This window comes from Falco rusticolus, chromosome 3 (genome assembly GCF_015220075.1).
Source record: "Falco rusticolus isolate bFalRus1 chromosome 3, bFalRus1.pri, whole genome shotgun sequence".
Classification (NCBI taxonomy): domain Eukaryota; kingdom Metazoa; phylum Chordata; class Aves; order Falconiformes; family Falconidae; genus Falco; species Falco rusticolus.
The window spans coordinates 93,335,087-93,357,556 of NC_051189.1; positions in this window are offsets into that span (position 1 = coordinate 93,335,087).

The following is a 22,470-nucleotide window of genomic DNA, read 5'->3' on the forward strand; positions in this document are numbered from 1 at the left end:
CAGCAAGCCATTGCTCAGGGGAAGACAGAGGGGTAAAGAGGGGACGTGGGGAGGAGAGACAATGAGGATCTGTGCGTAGGAAGATTGGGAATTGTGATACATTAATGCCAGAGAAAACCGGGCAGAAAGATACATCATCATGGAGAAGTACAGGCTCCAAGGAGGGGAGAGGGGAGAGTGGCACCATGAGGCACTGTGCAGGAGAGAAAAGGACCACACGGATGGGAAGGAGCAAGCTGTAGCTGACGCCTCTGAAAACAGTGATAGGAAGAGAACTGATAAAAATGAGCGTGGGCGCTGCAGGAGGGGAATGGCAGCCAAGGCTATGGAGATGAGAAAGGTGGCTTTGTGAGGTGGGGGAACTCATCTGGCCATAAAGATGTCAGATCCGCTCAAGAAACAGATATATTGAAGGTGCGATTCATCTTGTCCCAAAGCAGAGATCAGATGCATTGTACATTTACTTCTCTTTGGAAAGGGGACGTACGGTAATGATGCCAGAAGATGACATCTGCACCGTGCGGGTCAGATTTCAGTGCATGAATCCTTTATGCCTAATAATCCTCTGCTCTTGGGTGGCAAGCAGAAGGGCAGAGCTCTGGGATGAGAGATGCCTCTGTGTGTGTGTTTGAGGGTGATCTCCTGGGAGATTTTCCCCGGGCCTGGGTGTTGCCCAAGGAAACGTGAGTAGGTTTCAGTTCTGCTTCACTCCTGAACTCCTCAACAGGGAGGACTCTCCCAAGGAAACTCCACAGGTGGGTTTCACTTTTCCTGGCAACACCCATCTCGCATGTTTAACCCCACAGGCTTTGAGCAGGGGATGCATACAGGGCCAGCAAGCAAACACTATGTCCTGAAGCAATGAGCAAGCCTGCAGGACAAACCACAAGAGCTGGTGGCACAGACTGTGGGCTGGCATGGACCCTTGTCCTGCCAGCGGCTTTGGCACAGCAAGGATGCCCACAGGACTAAGCACTGCCCCTATGTGGTCATGGAAAATGGACTTCAGCATCTCTCACAGCCTGTGGTTCAGGCCCTGGCTTGGGAAGCCCTTCTGCCATTGCACTCTCCTTCCTGTTCCGCATGTGGATGAGTCAAAGCAGTTCCTGGTGTCCTCAGTGTCACCCAAGTCCCACACAGCCTGCTGCTAGCCCTGCTTACAGGACAGACCTGCCTGATCTCCTTATGGTGATTAACAACGGCCCTTCAGATGGTTTCATATCGCAAGGAGTCTTTCTACAGGCTCAGCTCACATCCTAGCCCAGGGAGCTGTGCTTCATTTTCCCATGCCAGTGAGCAAAGGGGGCTCAGCCCTCTGCCATGGGCTCCATCCTGCAGCACCCCCAGCTCCTGCATCTTCCTCACTGTACAGCCCACGTGCAGCGTGTGGGGATGCTGCAGTATCAGCTGAACTGGGCCACCTAGTATGGAAAAAGCAGGAGGGTACTCAAGTGACTGAGACACCAGCAATGCACACAGCAATAGCTCAAAACCTTGGCATGGTTCTTTGGAAATATTACTTGGGGGTGGGGGAGACGGGACAGGGAGGTGGTGGAAGTATTGTCAACATTCCTTTATTAGTGCTGTATGAAGAAAAATACCCTGAAACAACGCGGTCAGGATTGGCAGCAGTTGTGAGACGCTTGCCACAGAGGCAGAGGTCTGTGTGAAGCCCCAAGCTGGGCAGAAATTTAATCCAGCTCCCCAGGTGCTGCATAAAGGTGTAAAAATGTGAGCTTTGGTACTGGCTCACCATCTGCTTGGAGGTACATGTAACAACACAGTAAATACCATTTGCATGTATTTGCAGATTTAATGGTCAGATAAGTGGTAAGGATGGTATGAGAAAGGCCTGCTTAGAAACAGGTAATGTTAAAAACAGGTATCTTCACCTTTGTTGCTACCGCTACTTTGTATGGAAATAACACTTATATTAGTTAGACCATAAGTGGTCATCACAGAAGGTAAAAATAATTAGGGAGGAAGTAATAGGAAGGATGTTATTTAACATTATAAATGTTTCTATATCCTCACCTGTGCTTGGGTGTTGCCACTGCACTCACCTCAAAGGATGTTTATTGAAAGAGAAAGAAGAGATTATACAGAGAGATGACAAAAATGGTACTGAAAGAGATGGAAAAGGTGTGGAAAAATTTTTGGTCCATAGGCTCCTCTGGCTTGTTAGAAAAGGGTTATCCCCCTCAAGCCTAGAGGAAGCCAAAACAGCCAGTTGCACAGAAAAGGGTAGAGAAATATTTCTGTTTGCCCACTCCCATCGCTTCTGCCCCGGGGACAACCTCACCATCTTAAACTGGTTTTCTCACCCTGCAGGGTTAACCCGCCCCAAGGCACACCTCTGGCCACTGGCTGCAGGCTCCAGCAATGGATAGCTTTGCCAGTTAGCTTTGAGAAGCATGTGAGCACTCCGGTTTCATAATATGCTAATCGCTGAATGATGGTTGGGAAGAAGGTCCCTCTCCAGGCAGCTTAACCCTTAATTGTCTCCTGTGAAGCATTTTGCCTTGGCCTGAAAGTCCTGGGTACTCCACACAGCTGCCTTGATCCAGCAGGGCACTGCCCTCCCAAAAGCATCATGTGGGAACAACAAAGCCACTTCACTTTGCCCATGTCTCTGTGCCCCTTCACTCTCTTCTGAAGATGAAAGCCTGAGGGTTTTATTTCTGTTTTCTGTGAGATGCTGCTGCCTGGGGGGGCTGTCTGGGGGGAAGTGGAAGCCAACTTTCCACAAACGTCTCAGGGCACCCAGTCTAAGCCAGCTTTCAGAAAAGGAGTCAGGCATCAACAATGCACCTGAATGAGTGGTCAGACCTTCTGAAAGACTGGGAGGCCAGCCACCAGCACCCCAGTGGGGCAGGCGTAGGATGACTCCTTGCAAAAGTGCAGCTTCCTCAGCTTGTTCAGCTTAGTGTAAAAGGCAGAGCCTCAAAATGAGTCATGTTTGAAACTCTAAGTGGGAGATGAGGAGAGTTATGTTTTAACATCTTTGATGCAGGATTCCAGACAACACTTCCTTGTGATGACAAGGACCAGTATTTTGTCTTCTGCTTAACACACCGTCAAGTGAAATGGAGTCATGGACCATGACAGAGCATGTTACCATCTGTTACAGTATCACCTAGGCTAATAACTGCAATAATTCCTGCTTACTTAAGTCTTCTTTTGAAACAATGCCCTGCATACAGAAAGGTTTTCTCATGCAATACATGTGATAGATCCTACACTTTCAAAACGCACTTCTCTGCATCTAGCCAAATCCTCGGAGAGAGGATTTTTTGTTCATCCTTTATACCACGCCAGGGGCTCTAATTAGTGCCTGATCTGTCCTGCCCCTTGAAACAGCCACGTTTCCACCGAGGTGGATGGCAGTCAGGCCTGTCCCACACACAACCCTTACAGCCGAAGTGCTCCAGAGCACAGGGGATGCTTTAACTTTTGTTTCTCTTTGAAGCTTTCTTATGACTGCTTCACTTTATGCTTGGCTTAGCCTGGCTCCCAAATACACAGGACCACTTCCCTATCCGTCCAGGGACAGTTCCACTTTCTCACTCTTGTCTGCTGGCCCACTGTGTGTATTTAGGTTGCCAGCTCTCTACAGGGAAGAGGTTTAAAGATTCTAAGATGTCCCCGTGGAAAGTGCACCATTTTTCAAACACGAGAGGACATCAGTGTTTATACAAGGCAGGGAAGTCCTTAGTAAAAAAGAAAAATCCACTACATTTTTGTTCCTTCTTCTTGAAGGTGTCCCTTTAACAGCACTCAACAGCTGTTAAATGGGATAATCGCCTGTTATCCTCAAGTCACTAATTCAAATGCTAATGGCTCTCAGTGCATGAGAGGTTATTCAGCCATCCAGCGCCCCAGGTACACTTTGCTGAAGCGATTAAGCTCCCTTCTGGGATTCTAGAAACATGGAAAGAACTGTTTCCAGATGAACTCAGAGAGGAGATGGTGTCCAAGACAATGTGTTGGGTTTGCATGGCAAGGTTTTTTTTGGTAGCGGGGCGGGGGGAAGTACAGGGATGGGTTCTGTGAGGAGCTGCCCCGTGTCCGACAGAGCCAACGCCAGCAGCTCCCAGCCGGACGCACCGCTGGCCAAGGCAGAGCCCACCAGGCCGTGGCAGTGCCTCTGGGGTAACGTATTTAATAAGGGGCGGGGGGGGGGGGGTACACAGACACGACACACTAGGCAATTGCAGCTGGAGAGAGTGAGACACTGAGAGCGACCGCCCTGCAGCCCCCCGGGCCAGGGCAGGAGGAGGCAGGGGGGCTCCAGGCGCTGGAGCAGAGGTTCCCCGGCAGCCCGCGGTGAAGCCCCCGGCCGGGCAGGCTGTGCCCCCAGCCCGGGGAGCCCCCGGGGGAGCAGATCCCCCCCCGCAGCCCGTGGGGACCCCACGCCGGGGCAGGGGCAGGGGGTGAGGAGCCCCCCGAGGGGCAGGAGCAGCAGGGACAGCTGTGATGGACTGACCGCAGCCCCCATGCCCCGTCCCCTGCGCCGCTGGCGGGGAGGGGGGACAGAAATCGGAGGTAACGTTAACCCCGGGGAGAAGGGAGAGGAGGGGGAAGGTGTTTTAAGGTTTGGGGTTTTTTTCTCATTACCCTACGCTGATGTGATTGGTAATAAACTAAACTGATTCTGCTCTGCCCGTGACAGTAACTGCAGAGGGATCTCCCTGTCCTTATCCCGACCCACGAGCCGTTGGTTACATTTTCTCTCCCCCGTGCAGCTGGGGAGGGCAGTGACAGAGCGGCCCCGGTGGGCACCTGGCATCCAGCCAGCGTCATCCCACCACAGGCAGAAAGGAAAACCAGGCAGGGAGAAGGCTGGCAGGAAGGAGTTGTATGTTTTTACGCCTCGGAAGGGCTCCATCCCCACGCCGAGACACGCTGTGCCCAGCCCCGCTTCTGTGCCAGCCGATTCAGCCCGGGCTCAGTTTGATCCCAAATACTTGCAGGGTGGTAGCGCTCAGCGAGCCGCTGTCCCAGCAGCGCAATATTTGCTGTCCTAGAGGAACACAGAGGCACCTCTCCCTAAGGGCCAGGTCACTACCACAAGGTCACTAGCAGCAGAGGAGCAGCTCTGCTCCCGGCCAGGTGACACCGGACTCAGTGACCCTCCAGCTATGCAACGCAAAGTGCCGAGCTGTTGGTGTGCTGGGGGCAAATCCTCTGGTGCTCTGCCTCTGTGACAGGAAAGAGGCTGCAGAAGGCAGCAGCAGCAAGATCTTTAACATCAACACCACTGTCATGGAGCACAGCATGCAAGTGTGTGTGGGGGTGTCTGTGTGTGTGTGCACACGCGTGTGTGTACGTGCGTGCATGCATGTGTGCGTGCGTGTGTGTACATGTGCACACCCATGCATGTGTGTGTATGTATGAAATGCAGTTCGATGTATTCGTTTATATTTCACATGTGCAATTTCCCAAAAAATCTCCCAGTCTCTACAGAAGGATGTAGTGTCTTTGACTTGGTAATAAACACAGATTGTATAGTCGCACTGTTAAACAGATCACACTGTTACCCGTCACTGAGATCAACACAAAAGTAGAGCCGGAGTTAAGCCTAAAACTCTTTTGTTGTGAAACTGCTGATAACACACGACCCACATGGTGGTAGGCCCTCAGTGTCTGTCCCTCCCTTGCACAGAGACCCGACGGCAGCACTATGGGTGATGTCGAAGGAAAGGAACAGCGGTGACTCCTGCTTCCACCATGGGCACTGGTGTATGTAACTTACCCATCCCTCTTGTTCTCCAAGGAGGATACCCAGATCCCAGACAGTGGTGTCACCTGTCTAGAAAGTGGCAAGTAGGAGGAGAAAAGGGGAATTGATAGATCAGTATAATACCTTAGAGGGGGAGATAGAGAAGGTGAGGAGAATAAATGGCTGGAAAAAAGGATAGTTCTTTCACTGGCCTCAGGCATGAGCACCTGAAACGCTCATGACCACATTCTCCAATGTCAATAATCAATGAACACCCAGTTTTGCCTTTTGAAAAACCTATTTTGATGTCAAAACAATGGTGCATTTCAAAACCTGGTCTTAAGCTCATGGAAGCCACTATTACTGAAGAAAATTCACTGGCCAAAGCACCTTCTCAGCCTCCATCCTTTGAGCTTTCTTTTTAACTTTGAAATAATCCTGTATTCAGCTGTGCCAGCCTGGTATCATCAGGCCTCTCAGTATTTCATTCCTAATACTACATTCTCAACGTCTTCTCTGAAGAGTTACTTATGGCCAAGGAAAGTTGTTCTCATTGCATGCTCAAAAAAACCCAAAGCAACTCTGTTGCCATGGCAGTGGTGTGGGTTACAACCAACCATTTTAACCACACCAAGTTTAAAATGGTAACCAAGTTAACAACTCTTTTGTTTCCTCCTAGGAAATAAAGTACCAATGCAGTCAGCTCAATAACAAGTGCTGGGACATGTTTGCTCTTGTGGGCTTACGGGTGACCACCAGGCAGCCACTGCTGGTCCCCTCCACGGGCTGCAGGGCTGACCCAGTTTCTCCTCGGAGCTGTCATGGCAACCTCCACAGTCGTGTTTGCTGCTTTGCATGGTGAAACCTTCCATTTCTGGCTTCGGCAAAGCAAGAACACAAAACCAGCAGCGGTGCAAGTGCGAGGGCAGCTCAGACCTTTGCCCCAGGTCCTACTCCTGAACAAAACCTGCATCCATGTGGTAGCAAAGAAGTTGGATGCAGGAGGGAAAGCAAGGTGTCACTTACTCTTTTCCATTCTGGTGCTGCTATATTCCTCATCAGGAAGCGCATTCAGCCTGGCTTGATAAAGAAATGAGGCACATGCAGTCATTTCATGTGTGCTCAGCGTGGGGCAGAACCTGCCCCTCTTCCTTTCCAGTGCTCCCTGAACTGGAGCCATTGCTCATGCAGACCAAACTTGGAAGCAAGTTAGGACCCTCAGATCCATGAAATCCGTGGCAAGACGGACAAACAGGGGACAGCGATCATGCTGCCACACAGGGGAAGGTGACAGCAGCAGCTCAACCCACATTTGATACTGGAGAGCGCATGAGAGCAGCACTGGCTGAGGGTCCTCTGCCCGGGCTGCTCCCAGGACCTCCAGCTCGGAGGTGGTTGTGCTTCTACCCATCCCCAGCCGTTGGTTACCGGAGGGCTGGCTGCCCAGCGCGACAAAGCAGTGTCAGCACTTTGCACTAAAAATGCTGTCAGCCCGAACAGGAGAGAAGAATGTTCCGCACTGTGGAGCAGACATCCAGAAATCAATCCTGTGTCGCAGGGAGGAGGGGAAAGGAGGAGGAAAAAAAAAAAAAAAAAAAAAAAAAAAGGAAAATTGGCCAGGAGGTTGATTTATAAAAGGAAATGAGCTGTAAGATAATATGCCCTGACTGCCTAAGCTGAGGCGGGTGTGAGAAAAGCAGGTGAGAGCCAGCAAGCACCAGAAAAGCCCAGGCAGCAGAGAGGGAAAAGCATCAGCCTGCTCAGAGGGAGCAAAAAGCACAGAAAGCGCATGCTAAGTAGGAGTACCAGGATGACATTTGAAAAGGGGAAAATTTAGGCCGAGAGGCAGGAAAAGCTTCCTGACAGTGAGATGCACGCACTGGAGCCATCCCACGGGAGAAGCCCTGGAAGCCTCATCACTTGGCATGCAAGGACCGAGCTGAAGGAAAGCTGCAAGTCCTGGAAAGGCCTTATCCAAAACTTGCTGAAAGTCAACAGCGAGGCTTGCATTAATTATGGGAGGCTTGGCTCAGAGATGAACTCCACAGCCAGGAATGAGCCTGCAGGGAAGAGGGGAACTCCCCGTAGGTGACTGTGTGGCAGTGGGTCCCTGGCACAGGCATCCCCCTCTCCACTGGAACTGGGAAACAAATGGGTAAGCGTGATGGGGAAATAAAAAATCCCTTCTCCTTTAAGGCAACATTATCTGTCTGTGAGGAGCTGCTTCACTCTGGCCAAGGTACAGGCAGAGTCAGGGCTCAGGCTTCTGTTAGTCTGGGCCCCTGGGAAGGCCAGCTGCCAAAAAAAAGGGCAATTTGGCTTTAGTCAGGGGGTAGGGCATGGGTGCACGGGGAGGTAAATGAGGGAGAGAGCAAGGGAGCATGCACAGGAGAGCGAGGGAGAGAGCAGGGACACGTGGACCATGTCTCTGGATGTGCAGCAGAAAGCCCAGCAGGATGAGGCTTAGGACTAGGGGGAGGAGGTGATGGCTGCAGGCAGAAGCCAAGGCAGAGGTAGAAGAGTTCCAGGGATGATGCCATGTCCCAGCTATCAAGAAGGAGCCTTGTCCAAAGAAACCTGCGTTAAAAACAGCAGGGGCACTGACTCCATCCCCAGAGCTCACTGAGCCAGCAGCCCTCCCTGTCACAAGAGGCAGGAGGTGATTTCCCCTGCAGGGAGGCAAACGGAGTGATTTCCCTTGCAGGGGACAATCCCTGCACCCCCATCCCTGGCCAGGTGGACCCCCTCCATCTTGGCACACAGAGAGCTACAGCATGTAGCCCCAGAGCTGTGGGCCGAGCTCGCAGGCACCCTGGTGTGAGCTGAGCATCATCCCACCGATTCCAGTGGCCTTAACTGGAAGCTGGCATCTTGACATCGCCTCCACAGCATGACATTGAATTTCAACCTCCGATCCCATGTGGGTCTCTTCTATCCCCAGCAAAAAGCATCTGTGCACCAAGGGTTTCCACACATTCACGCAGGAGACAGCCAGGCTTGGGCAGTTAAAGCAATAACTGGGCTGTGCGCACAGCAGCCCTGGAAGTGCTCGTTGTGTGTGACATCCATGTCCCATCCCTGCTTTTACTGCTCTGTTCCTTTATTCGGATACACTGCCTTCTCCAGTCAAACAGCAAACCTGGCAGGGCAGGAAATGACAGCCCATGCTTTTGCCAAGCCAACAGAAATAGAGCTAAAGTGGAAAGCCTAATTTCAGAGTAAAGTAAAATATAAAGAGGTTGCACCTATTTCCAGATCAGGCATTATAAACCTAGGGAATTCAGAGTTAATGTTATTCTTAAAATAAAATCAAACTTGTTGAAGTGTGGCAATGTGCAACCAAGGCATACAAACAGCCTTAACTCTGCCCTGCAGTGACACATAACCATATGATTGTGATTAAAATGTTTTAGCTAGACTATATTACCCTGATAAATACAGTATTTTTTAATATTCCCTTGCTTTGCCCCTCCCCCAACAACCCTGTACCCCAGATATTGCCACTAGCACAGATTTCACTGCCTAGCAGGAAAAAGATATATATCACAGGTCCTTCACATCTGTTCACATCTGTAATGGGAGCCGCGGGCTAAGCGTTGTCGTGGAAATACCCTCCCTCCTACCATCAGATCTACAGCCACCCGTGCCCAAGGCTCTGGAGAACACAACTTCAGCATGCACCAAGCGAGCATTTATTCCTGCTGAGGACAAGGGAAGGGCTTTCCTCACACCTTTTATACCACTGTAATCTACACTCGTGTATTTATTTTACAAGCCCGTTAAAACCTAGGTTTTACAGTGCAGAGAAAATAAAAGAAAGACAAAGAAAAATCATCTGGATAAACAATTATGGCTTTTTGTCAAGGATTCAGGAGCTAATCGAGTCCAGATCTGTTCCACATTCACATTTACATGCAAAATTGTACTTACTGAGCTAGAAAAAGTCAGATTAGCATCAAGGGTCAGCTCTGCCCTCAGCTACATACTGCAAACTCCGTGGAGTAAATGGGGGCTCCCAGGGTGCAACAGAGGGCAAAGTTTGGCCCCAAATACTTGAAGACCGTTTGGCCTTGATGCACATGAAAGTGGCTGCTCTGCACTTCAGCCCGGTCTGAAATGACTCTCCAGAAGTTGTATTTACTTAAGAGTGTGGGTGGTCTGAATTGTCACGATGTGTTTAAATATTTGGCACTAAATCACAGCTGTCCACTTATTTGCACTTTTGCTGCCGGGCAGCAGGAACACCCCTGGAATTAGTCACCATCAGACACATTAATGAGCTAACAGATATATTCTAGTTTACAGTTTAGACTTCTTTTGTTCACATAAATACACACCCCATATCTGCTTCTTTCCCAGAACAACATATCTTCTCAAACATGTTGACTTTCTAAGCTGTATTTTATTTGGCCTTTATTAATGAGTTTGCAGAGTTTTCTGTTATGTGGAAAAGCACCTTGCCCCTAGCAGGCTTTCGGTGCGTTACGCACAATCCTGAAGAGACTCGTTGTGTGAGGGGAAACGGTCCAGCCTTAGAGAAGTTCCTCTTCACAAGCCAAAAGTCATCCTCTGCATGCGAAGATCCGGAGTAAATATGGAACCAATAACAACCGCAAGCAAAGCCCTTTGCATACGGAAAATATTTACAAAGTCTGTGTTACACATCACATCGGCTGGAGGAAAATGCTTGCACCTTTGCTGTGCGGAAAGCAGGCAATCCGTTGCAAAAAAGGAAAGAAAATCTTGTTCTCTGGGTTAACACTCCCATGTCTCATTCATCCCACTTCTCCACCGACAGCAACCTTTTATAAATCACAGGCATAGCGTACGTCAGGATTTAATAACTTGCTGACAAACTGTATCCAGTACGGGAGGACCGCCGTGTCGGTATCAATTCTTTGTGACTTGTATGCCTAGTGGATGCTAGTTGCAAATCACAATCATTTTTTATTAAACAAAACACTAGAGATGTTACCAAGATAATGCTCTAGCATAGAGTCAATGGGAGCCAGTTATTTGTGCGTGTGAATAAAACATTTTTTCATCAAAAAAATGCTTATTTGCTGACACTGAAGTTTCTTGTGGGAATACATCACTTTTGTAATTAAATTTTCATCTGGAAGATTTTTCAGGTCAAAAATGGAATTTCTGGTCAAAATCATAGGAGGGAGGAACACACAGGAAGCCAGGCTCTGAATTGAGCACAGCCGAGCCTCTCGCATCCCAAATATTTGGCTTAATTACGGAGCCAACAGCTCGTCTGCCATATGGACACTCCTTGCCTGGTCTTGCTCATTTGCGGCCATCCTCTTCCAGCGCCATTTCCCGGTTCTTCCTCCAGCCCCTCCCAGGAGCAGAAGGTGCAAAGCCACGGGCTGAAAGCACTTTGCAATTATATTCACCGGGAAGCATCCCCGAGCGGGTGGCTGCCTCCAGCCAGAGGAGCAGGCAGGAGGATGGAGGAGCAACCTCACCACCAGCAGCCGCTCTCACCCATGCACCAGGGTCCGGGAGAGGATGTCTGGCCATATCTGCCTTTCCCTCCACGCTCAGGAACGTGCCGTATCAGCAGAAAGCACCTTCGGTAAGGGCGCAAATGCATCCCCTCCCCGGGCAGCTGCACGGCTTTATCAGCAGCAGTGCACGGAGCGGGGAGAGCCGAGCTGCCGGCAAGGGCAAGCCTTCCTCCCCTCAGCCCGCTTCACCAGAGCAGCCCGGCTGCTCTTTGCCACCATACCGATGACACACTAGAGCTGCAAACCTGGTTTAACCAGCCGCTCTGTGACACTCTTTTGTCCAGGGAGTGCTATAGAGTAGGTGGAAGGGGCCGGAGAGCCCCTCCATGAGCTCCCCTGCATCGCATACCCCAGCCAGGCTGCTGTGACAGAGGTGGAGACCGAGCTGTCACCAGCCACAGCGCACAGGCTCATCCTCTGGTCACCTTAGGGAGGGTAAGTCGGGAGTGGTGCAGCTCAGCCACCACAGTCAAATGAGTCTGAAACGCTGTTAGGAGGGATCAAAATCACATGCGCGTGTGCGTGTGTGTGCGGTTTCACAACACCTCCCTCTCCCCACTGCCAGCCACACCAATTCCCTCAAAGAAAAGCAGAACAGTAAAGCACAGACCCAAAGCTACGCCGTGATGTATTAAAGCCTTGTTTTTCCCACTGCTTAAAGGACTGACCCAGCCCCCTCAAATGTTCCCAGCATATTTGAATTGTGAGTCAGAGACCACAATGGAGATACTTGCCTAGCTTGACAAAGTTTAAGTATCTCCTGCCAAATAGTAATCGCTGATTTTTTGCTCTGTCACTCACGAGTTCTGTTTCCACCACCCTAACCGTGCAAACACACTGCCTCATTGAGGACGTGAGGGTTACTTCTCAGATGCTTACCTGTAGCATCTCCAACTTCTCATGGTCTCTTTCACGCAGAGCGCTGCTAACAAATGGGATGGAAACTTGCAGGTATTGAAAGCTCACGTCTCTGTACCCACAGTGGAAGCAATGAAGATAGAGGATGGAAAGAATAGCAGCAATACTGAAAAGCGAGGCCAGGAAAAACTTCATCTTTGCAGGCAGGGTCTAACATTTAAAAGAATAATTCAAGACCAAGATTTCCACAGACTGGACTAGCACCTCACTTAGCAAAACATCCTAAGGCTTAGGAGTTAGTTAATCTGTGATGGACCATCATACCCTTCACTGGGCCACCGCCACTGTGGTAGACTTTGGCAAAAGGGAGCGGCAGCCAGGAGTAGGAAGCACCAACCATGTTGTTCACTATATCTAAAGCCACTGCCTGTCACGAGTTAGCATCCAAAGTGGCAAAATAAGTTTTCACTGCTCTTTCTGCAGCAGTAACAGGGCTGCACTGCTGAGCAGGGCTCTGTTTTCTCCCCCGCTATCATCCAAACAATTCACACAGCCCCGCTCAGGGCAAAAAGATAGAATACTCTTTTGATTATTATTTCGCTATAGATCACACCCATTTCCCATTTTTAAATTTCCCTTACACAATAGTGAGTGCAAGAAACTTTTTTTTTCTTCATTAGCTTTTTTCCTTCCCCCCTTTTTCTTCTGTCGACAGCCAAAATTCTCATGCGGCCTCAGCACTCCAGCAGAGAGGCACGAGGGCTTCAAGGAAATCCCCGAGTATCACGGTGCAAGGCTCGATCTGCAGCAAGGAGCGCTGGCAGCGCCACGGTGCACTTCGGCGCTCCAGCTGTGCACCAGCAGCGGAGCCGTGTCAGGAGGAGTCGGAGGACCAGCAGCTGAGAAAAAAACCAGACACAACCAAACCCTCCAACATTACGTGAGGCCGAGATCATGCTTGCGTGTGTGTGTGTGTGTGTGCTTGCTTTACTTGGTGGTTTTTTGTTTGGTTTTTTTTTTTTCCCACCACAAGTAGACTTAATATTTCTTCAGAGGATTCATGCTCGTACTTGTACCAAGAAATCCTTCCCATTATCTTCTCCATCGCCCAGGCTGCAGTGCAGCCAGCAGCCTGCTACTATCCATCCCTGCCGTCTGGGGCTTGGGGCCACGGGGCTGCAAGGCTGGTGAGATGGGGGAGTTCCTGGGCTCTGAGGTGCACCAGGAGGACAGAGATCATTTTGTGCACTGCTAATCTTGCTCCGCAGGAGCACCAGCTTTTGCCTCTTTAGCACCTGCTAAAGGAGAGTTTGCGGGTGGGACACAGAGGCAGCAAGAAAAAGAAACTTCAAGCACGATTTTCTCCTTTCTTTATCAGTTAATGCTTGCCCCCAAAAGTGATGCAAAGGCAGGGGGGTGAATAGGTCTGAGTGGACTTCACATAACCAATGCAATCATCACACTTCGACATCTCTCTGCTTTTAGGAAGGGAGAAGCTTCGTCCAAAGCCCTAGGCAGCGACCCGGGAGCTCTAGGAAGTTCTTCCCAGCTCTGCCTCAGGCTTGAAATTTCAGGACTGTGGTGTCTTGCTGACAAACCTGAGCCATGGTAAACTGAAGATAAAATACCAGTGATCCTTTTAAACTTCCCATCCCCCCCAAGCATGCATTGCTCTGAGCTGTGCACATGTACTGACCTCTCCTAGCTGGGTCCTGGCGACAGGGTGATACACTGCCCAGACCTGCACTCCCTGAATGCCCCACAGGCGTTTGTCTCGCACAGAGCTAGCACCACGGGTGCGTAAGAGGGAGCAAGAAAGAAAAGGAAGCTGTTGCAACGTGCAGCAAATACAGATCCTAACATGGATCTTAGGACCCTAAAGCAATATGGATCCTAAGTCCATTCAGATCAGTCAGTGAGGGTTCCCGATGCCTTTACTAGGCTTCAGCTGAACACAGTAAAACCAGTAGTAAGTATCATGGCGGCAGGAATAGATTTTACAGTCCCTGCTGATGGGTCAAGCCCTGAACTGAACACTGAACTTGTCCACAGAAGTGACTGCTCCAGGAGAGCCACACCGGCAAAGCCATGGGGGGTGGGAGAAGGGTGCCTGTTCTCCCACCCACGGCCAGTTGGTAGGTGACCAGGTTACTCCACATGTCCAAGCTTGTTAATCTGACATCATCTGTGAGCAACAAAATGTGTCCATTAGAAACCGCCCACACCAGCTAGAGCTACTGACGGGAGACGGACTGCGACAGCAGGCAACTGGGGCTACCATGAAGTTGGAGCAAGAGGCCTGAAGGCTTCTTACCTCCCAGGGTTCAGATGGTGCCAAGCTAACCAAGCGTGGAAGGAGAGCTGCTCTTGCAAGGGTGTTTCTGCAACCAGCTGCATGAGACCACTGTCATGTGAGCTGAAGGAAAAACCCTGTTGTACAGATAGGGTAGGAGGCTGGACCAGTTGGATGCAATGCATTTTTAGAGCATGCTATTCTGGACAACAAGCTTTGGAAAGCGTTTCTGGAGGCTCAGCCAACCTCACAGTGCTGGCCTCAAAAATATTTAACACGTGCCTTTCTTAAAAAAGGCATTTTAAAGAAATCTGGGTTGCAATCTGAATGCAAGCAGCTTCTTTCAGCTCTCCATCCTCAGAAGCAACACAAGCAGATCAAGCAAATCAAAGGACTCAAACTGGCCCCGGTAGAGCCTCAGCCCAATGTCTGGGCTTGTTCCATAAGCCAAAAAGAACAGAAGGCGGCTGCAAAACCATTGCATAGTCACCTGGGAATTTTTCAATGCTGTGTGTCAGAGCAGTGGCTGCCACCAGTAGCACACCAGAGTCTTCTCCCTGGTTCTGTGCGGCCACCGAGCCATCGGCTGGGCTGTGGGACTGTCAGCTGTTACCGAGCAGCCCAGGCTACTCGCATTACAAAATCTGGAAGAGAAATGGAAGCTGAAACCAGAGAAGCTGCAAACAAGGGCTAGCAGCCTCCGGCAGCAGAGCAGGACAGGCTGCCCATCGGGAGTACCTCCAGCGCTTGGGAGAGGACATGTTGTCAGTGCTGGGCACTCAGAAAACCTACACGAGCACATGCATTTGCGCAATTCGCAGCGAACCACTGGCTCCCGACACATGCGCTGGCCCCCGCATCTGACATTCAGACAGGAGAACTTCAGAGGCTTGAAACAGGGGATGCACCTCTCTCCTGCCCCTGCTAACTCACAGCGGTTGCAAGGGGGAAAAGAGCAAACGCCGCCCCTCCAACCCCCTGCTGGCACCTCCCATCCCCAGCAATATGCCAGGCTGTTACGCCCTTACAAACGGGCACGGCCGAACCGCCTCCCCAGCCAAAGTAAGCTTTGTATCAGGGGCTAAAGATCACACTGTATCTATCTCCGAACACACCTTTGTTAGTTTTGGCTGCACCCTTTCAGGTATCACCTGCCTCCCCTGGCAAACACGTTCCTACCCCAAGTGCCACAAGCCCGCCGTGCTCCTCCGAGGACTGCTTTCGCCTGGCAGGGATCTGCGCACCTACCGCATCCACAACAGGCGAGCAGCCCAGGAGGGAGAGCCCCAGGACTAACGTGGCTGCGGCGAGCGTGTTGCAGGGAGCAGAGGAAGGAGCTGGCAGCAGATTCACAGTCAGGCTGCTGTTTGGCTTTGCTGGAAATAAGAGTGGAAAGCTGGCACCGATATCCAGCCGCCCCAACAAACATTGCATTCATATGCAGAGCTACGGAGCAAATGATATGTCAGTTGTTCATCTGGAGAACAGGTTTCACCAGCCTGGATTAAATGATTACGTTGCCGCAGCATGTGCTTCTTGCTGCTTTTGGAGATAAAGGAAGTCAGGCAAAAGTACTGCCGAGAGAGGCCTGACCCTGCAACCCAGCTCCCAGCACCTTTACGCTTGCAGAAGGTTCGAACCCACACGGAGCACGGGGGATGCAGCTCGGGTGCGTTTGAAAAGCAGCATTTTGGTGCTGATGCGCTGAAATCACTAATGCAAGAAAACACCTCGTTTGAGCACAGGAGGTGTATCCTTTGCCTCACATTAGTGCCTCCAGATGTGCACCAGACTGGCTGTATTTCTGAGCCTTCTGCTCCTCGTTCCCACAAAGCTGAAGGCAGGGTGAGTGCACTTGGAGGTCTAACAACACATGTGCAGCAGCGACAGGCTCCACCAAAGCCTGCGTCCTGCCTTCACAAAACCCCCGTTGAGTGACTCCCTTAGGATGTAATTGCAATCGACTTCATTCCAGGCCATGAGCATATGTCTGGCTACGGACATTACTGTGAGCACACAAGGAAAAAAAAAAAAAAAGAAGAAAAAAAAAAGAAACATAAAGGAGAAAGTGCAAAACAACACTTGCAATCCAAGCCCAGTTAGGATAAGGGGTGTTTTCCTCTATAGGAAAAGGTTTACTTCCCTACCTTGCTACCTTTGGTCAGCTTCCCTGCATTAGTCTTTTGCAAGTCAGAAAAGCAAGGCTGACACCAGCTTAGCAGACTCAAAACCACAATATTGCACTGAACCCACGGCCCCCAGCAGCACCCCCCGAAACCCTCCAGAGCCCACGTGGGCTAAAAGCCATTGCCCAAAGAGCCAACACAGTGACTTCAGGACTCTCACAGACCTCGGGGGGCCCCAAGCCCTTGCACTGGGAGCCCACAGCATCTTTCTCCACTCTGTGGCCTTTGGCAGGTCACCAGAGCTTGCCCCCTGGCCCCATCTCTCAGGGGACAATGTATCTGCAGCGGGGGTGGTGAAGGGCACAGGGATGCAGCCACAGCACACCGTGGGCAGCAGGAGCCAGAGCCACCACCCTCTGCCCCCAGTGTGTTTCGCAAGATGAACGGTAGCAGTAGCACTATCGCGTATGTACTTTTGTATTTGCTTTCTTTTTTTTTTTTTTTTTTTTCATTCCAGAATGAGCAAACCCACGCATCGGTCCATAGCTCACCTTCGGGAGCTGTACAAACACTGCTCTGGGGAAGCTTCTTACAAATAGCCGGCAGTGAGCACCCAGCACCCAATGCTCCAGCCCAAGCAGTTGCAGATGGCAAACCTCTAAGCTATCCAAAGTAAGGTCTCGTCAATGGGAAGTGTCAGGCAGGCCTAAGCAACACTGAACTGCCCTCCCCACATCAAGTGGCCATGAAAAAACATAGGATTTGTCCAGCTGGATGGCTCCCAGTCAGGCATTTACATTTGTGACTCGTGGACGAGTCTTCAAAAATACATCCCAGTGCACGTACAGATATACTCGAAGATACACTTACACCCCCCAAGCACATGTCCTAGGATAGGAGGTGGGTTCAAGCAAGTGACTCAGCCTCCTGGTTACAGGAACAAAATTAGCAGCCACTCATAAACGTCTTATGTCTTAGACGGGGCTAGATGGCACTGTAAGTTAGTTAATGTGCAAGCCCTTTGCCTCAGGAGATTTCACTTTGGCATTATGATCAGTGGAAAATCAGGAAAGCTGGTGCTCCCTAGGGTATATTTTCCAGAGCTGGGCTAGTAATTCACACTGACAGCCCGATTCAACACATTTTCTAGGTACCTAGTTAGGAGCTGTGTCCAATAATTTAGTCATTCTCTGGAATTTACTGATTTTATTTTTTTGAGCAAATAATTCTTGGCTTGCAAGGATTTAAACATATGTTTTCCCCCAATCCTTGGCCTAGATTTTCCCTGCTTTAATTTATCCCATTTCTCCTCATTAACCCCTGCCCCCCACCCCCGTTGTTCCCATGCTGGATCCCTCTACCTCTCCCAGGAGAACAGTGATGAAATGACATTCGCCTCCCAGACCTCCTGGCACAACACCCCTTCTCTTCGGGATCAGCTCGGTGAGGCAGAAAGCCCTCTGGCCCCGAGCCCCTGAATCACTTAAGGATGCACAGCTGAAACAGAGCAAGGAAAAGCAGTGGAGGGAGGTGAGGACCAGGCTTGCAGCGCAGGCACCTGGCTGTATTCAGGTCAGAGCATTCAGGTCCCACAGCCTCAGGCCTCTGCCTGAGCTGGTTAGGAGGTGAACGAGTAAAGATCTGCCCTGATCTCACACCCAGACCTTCCAGAGCCTCTGCGCTCAGGTGAGCACACCGCGGCTAATGGCACCGTGCCACTGCGAGGGAATGGCATCCACAGGTCTGGGGGGAAGCAGGGGGACGTGCTGTCCTGGTGCAGCACATCTGGAAGATGGCCACCTCTTTAACAGAGACCGTATCCATCGCATCTAATACTTAGATGAGTATCTCCCGTCATTTAACAAGGGGAGCAGCCCTCTGAAAAAAAAATTAAAACTTTCCCCAGCAGAGAATCCCATCAGCTTCCTGACAGCCTAGGTCATCCGTGCCTGTGAATCTGCCTCCCCGTTCCTCAAGTAACAGATTAGTCACGTACATTTGCAATGGCAGCGGTTCTGCCAAATAGCTGAGGAGCGGGGCAGGAGGAGGAGAATGGCAGCATGACAAGAACAGGCAGAGGAGGGGAGAGGAGAAATGAAATGTTTCTTCCTCTTCTCCCATGCCCCTTTGGTTTTCAACAGCGTTTGCATGCACAAGCTGCAGAACAGCTGCATCACGTGCTGGAGGTGAAACCCAGGCGTTATCTAGCCGAGAGACTTGGACAACCTCGCCTCTCCTCTTTGGCCCCTAGCCTGGCAGGAGCATCGCCCAGCAGCCAGAACCCTGACAGCTCCCCTGAGGCTGGGACCAAAAGCCTCCCTAAATACGTATGATATTTGGCAGCTGGGAAAACCTCTCGCTTGAGCTCCCATCTTCCGAGTGACTGACAAATGCCAGACCCAGGCAGGGCTGACAAAGGCGCAGGGCTGCAAAGTGTCCCGCTCAGAGGTGAGTCACTCAGAGCACAAAACAAACAGGCAAAAAGGTCCCCAGAAATCCAGCTCCTGATTAATACAGGACTTATTGCAAACAGTTACTTCCTTCTTCCAATAACATGCATGAAAAAAAATCACCATCGTCGTTAGAGCAGCAGCGCGTGGAGCCTGTAAGCAGGTCAGACTGCTCCTCCGTGCTGTCCACTCTTGTGTCAAACTGTCCCTGTCCCCACACGCTTCCAGCTACAAGTGCCCGGGTAGATAACAAAGAGGGAGATTCAAAGCAAGAGCACCTGAGTGCTCCAGTAACAGGAAAGAAAAAAAAAAGCAGGCTGTTTCGGGTCATCTGATGTGTGCACACATTCCCAGACGCTCAGTCTGTCCCTTGTAGCTCAGGGAAATGCTAAATGGGCAGCATGGCCTGGAGAAACTGCAAAGAGGGGGAAAGCAGATGAGCAGGTTTTCAAGACAAGCATTGCTACTGCAGTAAGAGATAGGGACACATATAGGCGCTCCCTGTGCTAATGAATAACAGCTACAAAACTCTCGGTAACCTCAGTAAAACATGTTGGTTCTGCCAGTACATCCATCTTATAAAGCTATCTGTCACATGTTAGCACTTCAGCTGTCCCAGAGAAAGACATAAAACACGACAGCGTGGTTGGTCACAGTATCCCATATGCCAGCCAAGGGGAGTCACGATCTCAAAGGACACATCCTCGACATAAAATTTATGCTTCCCTCCTGTATCCTCCACCTTATGGGGCAGCTGAAAAAGGAGGATAAAACACAAGCATCACTTCCAAGACAGGAACCTCACCGTAACATGAAATACCAAAGAAAACCTCAGAAAATTTCTATTTTCCTTCCTAAGAACAAGCGGGCATGGGGCTAGGTGTGAGCATCCAGTCTGGTGCATTTACCTGCAGTCCAGGGCAAGCCCAGCCCCGTTCACTGGTGGCAATGGGAAGCACCAGGGCCCTTGTCCTTTCACCATCCCACTTCCCGGAGGGGAATTCAGGGTACAAGTGGCCTGATGCTTGTGAGAGACGTCCTGTCCCATGCACTGCCAGGCTTCCCCACAACCCCTTCTAAAGAGTGTCCCATTTCAGAAACAGCATTGGGGCGGAGCGGGAGGCACATACACCGGAGCTCTGATATCTGGCACTGCACCAGGATATAGATTACACTAGCCAATCATTTTAATTGCTGTCCAACAGTAATAACGTATCTATGCAATTTCCTCTAAAACATGCATAACGCTATGGTCTGTTTATAATGCTAATTGGGGCGGTCTGGAACCAAACAGCCACCCTGGGTATCAAAGATGTGTATTTGAGGGGAATTTTTTTGATTGGCTGTTTCCAGAACCACACTGCAATACTGTTTTGCTTAGGTTTTCACTTCAACAGATATATATTTTTGTTGGTTTACTTTTCAATCTCATGTATTTGTCAGACAGAAAAAAAAACGCAGAGCAGTAACTGACACTACACGTATTTACTGTGCGACATGGGGTTATTCTTCCAGGGCACCCGTGTCTTGTTCCTGTCCTGTGTATTTATTTTTGTACTCCTCTGAGGACTTGGATGCTCAGGAAGGATGATGCTCTTAGAATTACTGGACCTAAGTAGTTGGAGGTATATAAATGAGCAGTACGCTGAGAGCTGAGGGGAGCTGATGGCTTTACTAGGTCATCAGCTAACCCACACAGCCGGGAGCGCAGGGTGCCAGTGGAGGAGATAAGCCAGCTCCAAGACAGACCCCAGCATGCCTCCGTGGGAGTTTTGTGCTCCACAGAAGCACTTTCCTCTTCCTTAAGGAAGATGGGACATCAGAGAGAGCTCCTCCCCCTCCTCCACACCATTAACACCTATGTTAGTGCATGTGCTGGGAGGGACGTGTTGGGTAGGCAGAAGCTATTACCTGTCACGTACTGAGCAAAACCACAGGTAAAAAGATGGTGCAGCCTCTGCCCTGGCTGCATCCATCCCACATGTTAATGAACAATAAAAACAGAGCACTGAAAAATAAACCCCCACTGCTTCAAAAAGCCCCCAGGAGAGTATCTTCAATGGTATAATTTTTTTCCCCTGCTTCTTTCTGATCTTTTTTTACTGTTGAAGTTGACATCTTTTCCTCTTGCTGAACCAGCATTTCCTGACAGCAAACCATTGTCAGAAATTTTCCATCCAGCTCTCAAGTGGATTTCAACACTCGGTGCTTGTGCATGCTCATGAGAAGAGGTTAATGTCAATCTCAGAAAATGATTTACAGGATGTGCAAAAGGGTACCACCAGCGAGGAGCTGCGCCTTCCTTTGGAGAAGTTCAGATACTAGCTGGTCTCTTTGCCTCAAAACGAGGGTCAGATCTCCTCAGCTCACTCACATCTGTAATGGTGATCTTCCTTCACGTGTTTACTGCCCAACTGACCTGTCACTTGGAAAAACCCCTCCCACAGGGAACACTGCCTTTTGTGATACGGCACATCCCCTTTCAAACGCCCTGGGGACATTCTGATGGTTTTAAAACCAAACATCTCAGAGGAGAGCATTGCTCTCCCAATAAACAGCAGTACAGACAGGCCTCAGAAACTAAACAAGCAAGGCAGGAGTTTGTGGGAGGAGATGGTAATAAATGCAATAGCCAGCTTCATAATCACAGCCCCTGGCGCCTGATAACCATCACCTTGCCACAGCTGCCTTGCGCATGGTGGCGATGGGATGGCTCTCCACATTTGGAGGACTTTCCCGGTGAAATCTTTCCAGGGATGAACATGAACTGAAGTGTAAGCACACCCAAGTAACTTTTAAAGAAGTTGGAAAAGAAAAAACTGCACCATCAGAGAGCCATCAGGCATGAGGCAGCCCGGGAACAGCAGCCCCCAGTCTGCAGCGGTGGCACCCCAGCAGCTCTGGCAGCCAAAGCTTTTTGGGGAGCAAGGAGGGACACGGTGAAAACCAGCCTGCACCCATTCAGAATTTCTGCCTGCAGGGCACTCAAGCCAAAGCTGCCTTAATATGCTTTTAAAGGCAGGCAAATGACAAGCAAGGCATCTTTCCCTTCAAAGCCCAGCATTCCTCCTCCACTGAGACATCTATAACTGCTATCATCAGCTTAAGGGGCAATATCTTCACCAGCAGGCGAAGCTGGTTTATGAGGTTATGAGGGGGAGGAGGAAGACTTAACCCAAATTCATCAACCCACCCATTGTTGTCGGCCAGCAGCTCTGAGACACTGGTGGGGAGGCGGGGTGGGGGGCGGCCGCAGCATCCCAGCAGCACGTCCAGGGCAGGGTGCCTTTTCTAATGTTCTAAAGGACACAGCTGATTCATCGCCCGCTGCAGCATTACGGGCGGTTTCGGCTGCAGAGGCCTGACCTGTTTGGCAGCAGCCAGCCGGCATCAGCTGCCTCCTGGAAAAGGGAAAGAAAAAATAAAAAGCTTTGAAATGACAGAGCGAGCAGAGGAATGGGGAGGGGGGGTGGGGGTGAAGGGGGAGGCGGGGGGAAGAGGTGGG